Below are 10,025 nucleotides of genomic sequence, written 5' to 3' on the forward strand. Positions count from 1 at the left end.
GCGCCTATATTGAAGATGATTCTTAAAAAAAAAAAAAAAAAAAAAAAAAAAAAAAAAAAAAAGAGAGAATCAAAGTGAATACAAGTTCCAAATCTCCTCATTTCAATGCATAGGGCCTGGACGCCACAAACAAAGAAAAAGAAGACAAATTCAAGTGAAGAGCATGATCCTCAAGGACACTTTGGTATGCCCCAAGCTCTAGTATTTCATATCACTTCTTTCGTAACCTATAACCTAAGCCTTACATTACAATCTTGAGAAAGACCTAGCTGATCATTGAGGATGTATTCATGGGCGATGGTAAGTGTGTGTGTTATCTCTATTCTTAGCATTTGATTCATTTCATGAGATCTACTCATAAATCGTGCTTCCATTTCAGATTTCATATGTGAGAATTTTGATTCCCTTTACATAATTTCACTCATATATGGTTGTGGAGAGACTAAACCTTAGGATCTGAGTGAAAATTTGAGTGAAATCTGTGAGGAGTAGAGTTGAGGCGAATTCTATCTTAAGCATTTGGGCATGGTGACCTTGAAGTTGTAAGACATGAAGAAATATCTTTATACTTTACAATTGATACGATTTTTTTTTGAAGTGGCAAACTTTTGAGTTTGAATGTATAACAAGGCTATCATTGGTTCTTATTAGTTTGTTTAAAGCATGTTTTAACCAAGTTGTTTGCAGATTTTGTAAATGTTTGTGGGTGTCATCACTGTAAACCCTCAGGAGACACAACTCCTCCAACTAGGGACACCTAGGGGTTCAAAGGCTTGTTGCACATGCTTAGTGCAATCGTTTGGCCAGCGAAAGTGGTTTAGTTAGATGTTTGTATTTTGTGTGATTTAGTTTTAAGTTTGCTCGAGGACTAGCAAAAAACCAGGTTTGGGGGTATTTGATAAGTCATATTTTGCATGCATTTATATCTTTCTTATTTGGCGTCTTTGTATTGTTTTTGGTGTAAACTAGTTGCATTTTACATTGTTTGGTGTTAGTGTGCAGCCAAGTGCGTAATAAGATCACTTGGAAGGCAAATGAAGGAATGTGGTGCAATTCGGCCATATTGGGTGAATCTAAACAAAGCAAAAGCATTTAAGTCAGATTTGGTGGTTCCAACACCAAAACATGCATTCACATGCATGTTCAAACACCTTGCCGAGCACTCACATGCAGTTCCAGCTCCCTTATGCACTTCCAACACCGAAACAGATCACCTTTGCATTCCCAATTTCTTCATGTCCATCCCGTGCACTTCCATACCCAATTCCAGATTATTATAACCAGTTTCAGATTGTCCACTCCCTTGTGGCAGACATTGCACATGTATCTTGGATTAAATAAACCACATACCTGCAGATCATGTCCATGCTTTGCATCCATCACTCCAGAAATCCACTCATCCCACCATTTCATGCGATTCCAGCTCCTTCTTGTCTAGACCGTGCACATTCATACCTTTTTCAGCATTCCTTTCACATGGATTTTGTCAGCTTTCACATGCCTTCCTATTGTTTTTCCATCATTAACCATATTCAGAAATTCACCAAGTGGGACTAACTCACTCTTCCTCTCGGATTTCATTTCATTACACACACCCTATTTGCTCCACTTCTGTCCATTATTCTCTCACATTCTCTCCATTCCATTGCATTCGACATTCTCTCCCTTTCACAGAAACTGTCCACATTCTCTACCATTCACAGAAACTGTTCTTGATTCTTTCCATTTTCACACACATATCCGCTCCATTTCATTTCATCTCTGTCCATTTCTGTCCCAAGGGCAGAAACCATTCAACCATAACCAATCTACCTTCATCCGCACCACATTTGGAAAACCAACACCGAAGGCATTCTTCAAGGAATTCAACATCAGTTTTGCTTCAAGGGTTTCTTCTTATTAATTCTATGTTCATTCATGTTTTATATTTTTATGTTAAATCTTTTGTAAACATGAATTGTAACTAATCCTCCTCTAGGGATTCGATGTAACCTTGCAAAGTTTGCCATGTAATTAAGTTAGAATGCTCAGTTTGTCCATCTATTTCTTGTTTCATTCTCTGATTTAATGGTGACTTAGTGTGTTGATTTTAATGTTTGATCATCATTTGAATTAATCACTAAGTTGTGTAGCCAAGATTAAAACACACATCATGCATAATCTTGGTAGATATGTGAATGAATGAAGGGAATGTTTGGCAAACATCCTGCCGAGTTATTCCCTTTGGTTTTATGAAAGTTTCTTGTGCATTACATACTCTTGATTATGAACCAAAATTGCACATCACAACTAGGTTCATGATTAGAGACATTTGATCAAATCCACACATCATATGGTTGATCATGTCTAGGTGAAACAAACTCAAGAAATAGGTAGATGAATGAGTACAAACTAACTTAACAAACATGGACTTGGTTTAGCAATGGTGAAACCGAATCCCTAGCTTCATCTCCATTGGTACTATCTCATTTTATTAGTTGTTGAGTCATTTATTTGTGTTTATTTCACTTTCTTATACTTTCAAGTTACAACAACAAATCTGCCTATTCTGTTTAGTTTGATTCATTTCATAGAGTTCTTGCAAAACAAGTAATTACATAGGTCCAATTAGTCCCTGAGGATTCGACACCCTTGCTTGTGCCATTATACTAAATATATTCTAGCATTAGGAAGGAATAATACATCAACATTCTGGACCAGGGATTAGGAGGGATTGTTAATCACTTGGATTTGACTCAAAAACGTAAAAACACAATATAAAACACTATACTAGACTCAAAGAATGCAAAACTAAACTTTAAAACACTAAAACAAACCAAAAGACTCAAACATCACCCAAAACACTCAAAACTGCCGTAAAAACACTTTCTGGGCAGTTTTGAGCACTTTGGTGAATTTGGACGAATTTGTGTAACAAATTGAATCAAAACACTTATAAACACAAACTAAATTGATTTCTAACTAAATTGAACATTAAAGTAAAGGGGGATTTAGGTTTTGACGAAATTAAACTAAATGAACAGATTGTAATTAAAGCAGAATGTAAATATGAATATGATGAAAGTATGAATGGATGCTAGCCAAGGGGTTCATCTCCACACATGTTGCACTTGCATAATAAAACGATTTCCAATTGCATTTCAATAAACCATGAATTCTCAATGCTCCAAGTTAATTAGATCCGCTTAAATTAACTTTCAGATTTCCCTAGATTCATTGGATTGAATGGAATACGCATTACAACCAAATTATTCCTAATCAAAGTCCCTAACTATGGAATACGCATGATAGAGACATTCAACAAAGATCATTAAGTTCAACGGAAATCATAAACATCGACTAGGCATTCATAACTATGGAATACGCATGAAACTTATGCCAAGAATTCGTTTAACGCGATTGATTATAAGCAACCTCCACTACTTGTGAATATAAGTTCATAACTATTAGGTGAAACTCACTTATATTCTAGCGTCATATTCATGCATGAAAATTAAGCGTGCACTCTCAATAAACATACATAAATAAGTTATCAATCAAACGGTTAAACAAATTGAATCCACAACTTATGAAACGTAATTAGAAGTAATCAAATCAAAATGAAAGCATAAACATATATTTCGAATCCCCCCTAGCCAAGGGGGGTTTAGTTCCTCATACATACAAAACAAAGAGAATTGAAATTAAACATTGAATTCAAACGAAAAGAAACACCTAAACATTCCAACAACTCAAACTTGAATTGTATGAACGTTTAGGCCCGCTTCTCTTCCTCTTTGTTGTAGCACAAGGTCTAAGGTGAGTTTTGGGATTATGGATGATGTAGAATGGAGTGGGGTGGTAGGATAGTGAGTGGTGAATGGCTGAATTTCTGGTGGTGTTTGGATTAGTAGGGAACTCACGGCACAAGTTGGTGTGTATGGATGATTTTCTAAAAATGGAAGAGTGAATGAATTGTGGCTGCAAAGGATGCTTATTTATAGGTGAAAAAGAGGGAACATGACAGCTAGGTTATGATGATGAATGCATGTGCAAAATTGGTTGAATGATTATGAGTGCATGTGGCTGAAATAGCATGTGGAATGGCTGAATGTGGTGCAATGATAATGTCTTGTGGCTGAATGGATTAAAGAATGGGAGTGCATGTGGGTGGAAATGCATGTGGGTTAAAGAGTGAATGCATGTGCAATGACAGCTAGGTTGAATTAATTAAAGGGATTGCATGTGCAAGGTTTTGGTGTGAATGATTGAATGTGCAAGTGGCTGATTTATGAAGAGTGAATGCATGTGGCTGCAAGGTGTGAATGATTATGGGTGCATGTGGCTGCAATGGATTAGGAATCCTTCAATTTCGTCCATTCCTTTTGCTCCAAACATAAGCTATCCATTCCAAGTCCAATTTTGCTCCAAAATGCTCCAAAATGCATCTTTTTGCTTCCTTAGCCATATGAACCTAAAAACACACGAAAATGGCTTAAACTACTAAAACAACTATGAATTAACAATATAAATGCACGAAAACAAGCTAAGTAAGTCGCCTAAATATACTCCTATCAAATTCCCCCACACTTATCTTTTGCTCGTCCTCGAGCAAAACAGAAAAACAAAACAAACAAAACGACGCTAAACAAGTAAAACACAACCTAAACCTTCCAACAATCGTCTCAGGGATTTCCAATGCACATGACATGTTAAAAATCATTATTCCCACAGATTTTAGTCATCTTTACACTTAAGTACATTCTTACTCATAGTCACCACATACTAGTTCGCATTTAAGCATTTAAAACACATTTCGAATGTAGTAACATGCCTTAGAGAATTTCCTCAATTCCTTACTAGAATGCACTTTATTTTCACACAGATTTTCTGACTACACACCCTACACTAGTTATATGTGAGAGATTGATGTAAACATGAAAGACTAGTATCTCACATATGTTATAACAAAGAAAGCATTTTCTAGATTTACGATAATGACATGACTATGATCTCATGAATGGAATGGTACTACTTAGAATGAGAACCAGTGATTCCATAAGCTCATATCAATTCCAAACTCCACATTATTGAACACATAACGATCAAGATAGAAGTCAAAGGGGTGTAACGGGGCTAGGGTATTGGCTAACAATGAAAGGTGAAGGATAAACAAACATTCTTAAAGCAATAGTGAGCAAAGTATTGAATTAGGCACTTAGAATTCTCTTTAGAACGCAGAAGTCAACTTTGATCACTCAAGGGGGAATCACACAAAACTTAGGGCCATATTCAACTTTTTGGACCCTTTCTTCAACCATCAACGCTCGTGAGTTCATTCTCACTTATTTTCACTCCTTTTCTTTCTTTTCTTCTTTTTCTTTTGAATCTCAAAACATACATATAAACGTAAGAACAAACTTTTACTCCCCCACACTCATTTTCTTGCATAATGTAACTCAAAAGGAATTCATTTAAGTCATGCTCACTATACTTCAAGAACAAGGGTATAGGAAAGTCCTACTCTAGGCTAGGTAAGGGGTGATGTGGTTAGCAAAGAAAGCAGGCTAAACGAGGCTCAACAAGGTTAAAACTAATATATACGAAATATGGGAAGTAAGGCTATTTGGCTATGGTGGCAACTACACAACTTCATCTTGATATATGTTATCCAATTTCAATGTCATGCTTTGAATGAAACGGATATAAGTTCTAGCATTTAGTTCTATCATGATACAATTGCATTCTAAGTAGCAACCAAGCAAGGAATAATGAGATCATGCAACAACTTTAGAAAACAAAGAATCACAGAAAATAACTCTCCAAAGAAAGTAATGGCTCCAGTCTCACAGGGTTGTAGCGTTTGTTTGAGTTCCTTCCTTCAAGCTTGTTACAAAAACGAATTTTTCTTTTATGATTGCATGTGAAGTCATACATTATAACCATAACCAAGCATATACCAAGAGTAAATCAAACTTTTCTCTATGTCTATAACTCTTTTTAACAGTCATGCAATTACAAACCAAATCCTTATCATTGTGTTGGAAGGTACCCTAAGACACAAACACACAAAAACGACTCAAAACACTCTTTTTAGGCTTTTCCAAAACATGTTTTTCAAATTTTTATGTGATTTTCGGAGTTATAAAAACAAAACATACTAAAACACTCTAAAACAACTTAAAAACACCTTAAAACAGCAAGGAACAACATTTGAAGTAATGGGTGATAAAATCCCACGAATTTGCATTAAATATACTTAGTTACCACCCCCCCCCCCCACACTTAAATCAAACATTGTCCTCAATGTTTTAAGCATAGATTCCCACAAAACATAAGTAAACACACAAAAAGCAACTAAACATACTAAACATGGCAGAATGTAACTTAACAAAGAGAAGAGTTTAGGGACACAAATCTGGTTATGGAGTGTAAATTCCATCTTCTCTTTGGTGATTGCATTGAGGCATTGATCTTGGTGATTCCACAGGCTTACTCTTGAACTGGTTCTCCCATCGTTGATTTTCCTTTGTGCTGCTCTTGAACTAGGCAGCAGGATTCTTTTGGGTCTCCCCCGAAGGTCTTGTTGATGTAATATTCCTTCCTAATGCTAGAATATGTTTAATATAATGGCACAAGTAAGGGTGTCGAATCCACAGGGACTAATTGGACCTATGTAATCACTTGTTTTGCAAGAACTTCTATGAAATGAACCGAACTAATCAAATTGAGCAGATTTGTTGTTGTTTCTTGAAAGCATAAATAAAAGAAGTAAACACAACTAAATGAATCAACAACTAATAGAATGAGATAGTACCAATGGAGATGAAACTAGGGATTCGGTTTCACCATTGCTCAACTAAGTCCATGTTTGTCAAGTTAGCTTATACTCATTCATCTACCTATTTCTTGAGTTTGTTTCACTTGGATATGATCAACCATATGATGTGTGGATTTGATCAAATGTCTCTAATCATGAACCTAATTGTGATGTGCAACTTTGGTTCATAATCAAGATTATGTAATGTACAAGAAACTTTCATAAAACCAAAGGGAAAAACTCGGCAGGATGTGTGCTAAACACTCCCTTCATTCATTCACATATCTACCAAGATTATGCATGATGTGTGTCTTAATCTTGGCTACACAACTTAGTGATTAATTCAAATGATGATCAAACATTAAAATCAACACACTAAGTCACCATTAAATCAGAGAATGAAACAAGAAATAGATAGACAAACTGAGCATTCTAACTTAATTACATGGCAAACTTTGCAAGGTTACATCGAATCCCTAGAGGAGGATTAGTTACACTTCATGTTTACAAAGATTTAACATAAAAATAAATAACATGAGCGAACATAAGATTAAGAAGGAGAAACCCTTGAAGCAAAACTGATGTTGAAGTCCTTGAAGAGTTCCTTGGTGTTGCTTCTCCAAATGTGGTGCGGATGAAGGTAGAATGGCTTGGTTGAATGGTTTCTGCCCTTGGGACAGAAAATGGACAGAGAATGGGGTGAAATGGGAGAGGTTATGGGTGTGTGGAAGAGAATGGATAGTTTCTGTAAGATGGAGAGAGTATCGAATGCAATGGGATGGAGAGGGAGAATGAGAGTGAAATGATGGACAGAAAAATGGAGCCAAATAACGTGTGTAATGGAATTGTTCAAGAAGAAAACTTGCGGACCTTTTCTATGTCCAATGAGACTTGTTTTATCAAAAAGAATGTGTCTCCAACAATCAGATTGGATCTTGCATTTGTTTAACTCAGATGGCTGAGCATAAATCAGATGGAATGATGGGTTTCTGAGGTAGTGGACGCATGGCATGGACAAGGTCTGCAAGCATGTGGTTTGTTTAATCAAAATGCATGTGCCCTTGCTGCAACAAGTGAGTGGAACCTGCAAAGGTGAATTGGAGCACCAGAAAATGTTTATACAAATCTGGAAATGGGAAGAACACACGGCATGGACAAAGGGATGAGTTGGATTTCTGAAATGATGGCTGCAAGGAGTTACTTGTTTAATCACAATGCATGTGAATTTCTGTAAAGATGAAGTGTAGAAATGTAATGGAGTGCACGGAATGGATGTTTGTGTTTGTTGGTGTCAAAATGGCTGAAATGAATTAAGTGATGGAAATGGGATTGTGAGGAATCTGATTTGGTGCTAGAATTGCATCAAATGATGGGATGATATGGGAACACACGGCCAAGGTTGTGACATGCATGTGAATGCATGTTTTGATGTTGGAACCACATAGGTGACTTCCATGCTTTTGCTTTGTTTAGAATCACCCAATATGGCCGAATTGCATCTCTTAACACTTCACATCTTTTCTGGAATGTTTTTACTTCATTTGCCTTCCCATTGATCCAAGTTCACCCTTGGCTGCACACTAACACCAAATAGTGTAAAATGCAACTAGTTTAATCCAAAACAACCACAAAGACACCAAATAAGGAAGATATAAATGCATGCAAAATCTGACTTATCAGGTCTGAGCTTCCTCCTTTTATCTGTTTCTTTGTTCAATCTTACTTGCTCCCCCTTGCAGAAGTGGTCCCTTCTCTGGAAGTGTATCAACCATTGAAGATGACTACTCGAGAGCAACGCTAGGTAAGCAATCAGGAATAGATTCCAGGCAGTTGGCTCCAGATCGGAAGACTGACTCCAAGTGCCGGCTGATTGCTTCTTTCACTTTGCCATGCGAGTAAGAACAAGGACAAAGAAAAAGACAGGGAAAGAGCATGATATGAGATACTTTTGCTTTTGACCTTGATGATATGAGATACCTTTGCTTTTGAAGAAGCAGTGAATGAATCAGCACATGTATTTCCTCCTGGGTCATCTGTACTCCAGGCATCTGGTATCATCTTTGGGGAGGACGAAAAAATTGAGTATTTCGAAAGGCTTTGCTGGGAGTGCGCCCTCAGAGGTGAGGAACAGTTGGGCATTTTCTTCAGGTCTTCCTTGCCATAAAAGATGAAGGTCGACATATATAGGGATTTCCCAATAGCAAGTGGTGGTACTGTTCTTTTACCCTTGTCGACAGACGTTTTGATCCCGCAAATCCGGCTTTTTGAAATAGCAGGCGCCTCTTCGATTTCTGAACGACGCCCCTTCGATTTCTGAGCAGGCGCCCCTTCGCTTTCTAAACGACACGTAGTAGTGCAGATGCGGCTCTTTTGACAAAGCTGCACGCGTTTTCTGAAAAGTAGAGAAAGCGTCGCCGAACTTTGCGCTTGTCGGCTAAAGACGTGTAGTTGCGATGATGGCCTCCATGTGTTTTCAGCTTTGTCAGAGATCTTTTGACAAAGTTGAACGCGTTTTCTGAAAAGCCGAGAGAGCGTCGCCGAACTTTACGCAGGAAATTCCGGCTTTTTGAATCGGTGGACGCGTCGCCTTGGCTTTTTATAGAGCTATCGATCACCACCAACATACACACTCTGAAGATTGCCCATTCTTGAAAATCGTCTCCGGCCCTTTGAAAATTTACTCCATCCATCCCTTCTCTTTGAACACTTTTGAAAAATGGCAAACCCATCGAACCTTAGCTTAGAATTGAGTCTCAGCAGTGATACGGGCGCGCCGCGTCAAGGTAACGTATGGCGCCCTTCTTTCTTATCTTCTAACGGTCCTCTTACAGGTGAAGACTCAGTGATGCAGGACGCCACAACAACTACAATAGTAGCTAGGAACCTCCTCACTCCAAAAGATAGTAGGCTGCTGTCAGGACGGTCCGATGAGTTGGCCGTTCAAGAGTCCTTCGCTCTTAGTGTTCAGTGTGCGAGCTCTGTGTCCAACATGGGCCAACGCCTGCTTGCCCGCTCCCGTCAGGTGGAATCATTGATGGCAGAGGTGGAAAGTCTTAAGCAAGAGATCCAGCAGCTTAATTACGAGAATAGAAGTTTGCATGTGCTTGCAAATAACTATTCGTCGGGCATGAAGAGGAAGCTTGATGAGCTGCAAGAATCTGAGGGTCGAATTCAAAGTGACCGTCAAAGGCTTGCGGCTTATCTCCAGAGGCACCTTTTTCCTGGG

Source organism: the organism of the source record quoted next, unplaced genomic scaffold, assembly GCF_019419815.1.
Source record: "Pyrus x bretschneideri cultivar Hongxiangsu unplaced genomic scaffold, Pyrus_bretschneideri_v1 Contig112, whole genome shotgun sequence".
Classification (NCBI taxonomy): Eukaryota; Viridiplantae; Streptophyta; class Magnoliopsida; order Rosales; family Rosaceae; genus Pyrus; species Pyrus x bretschneideri.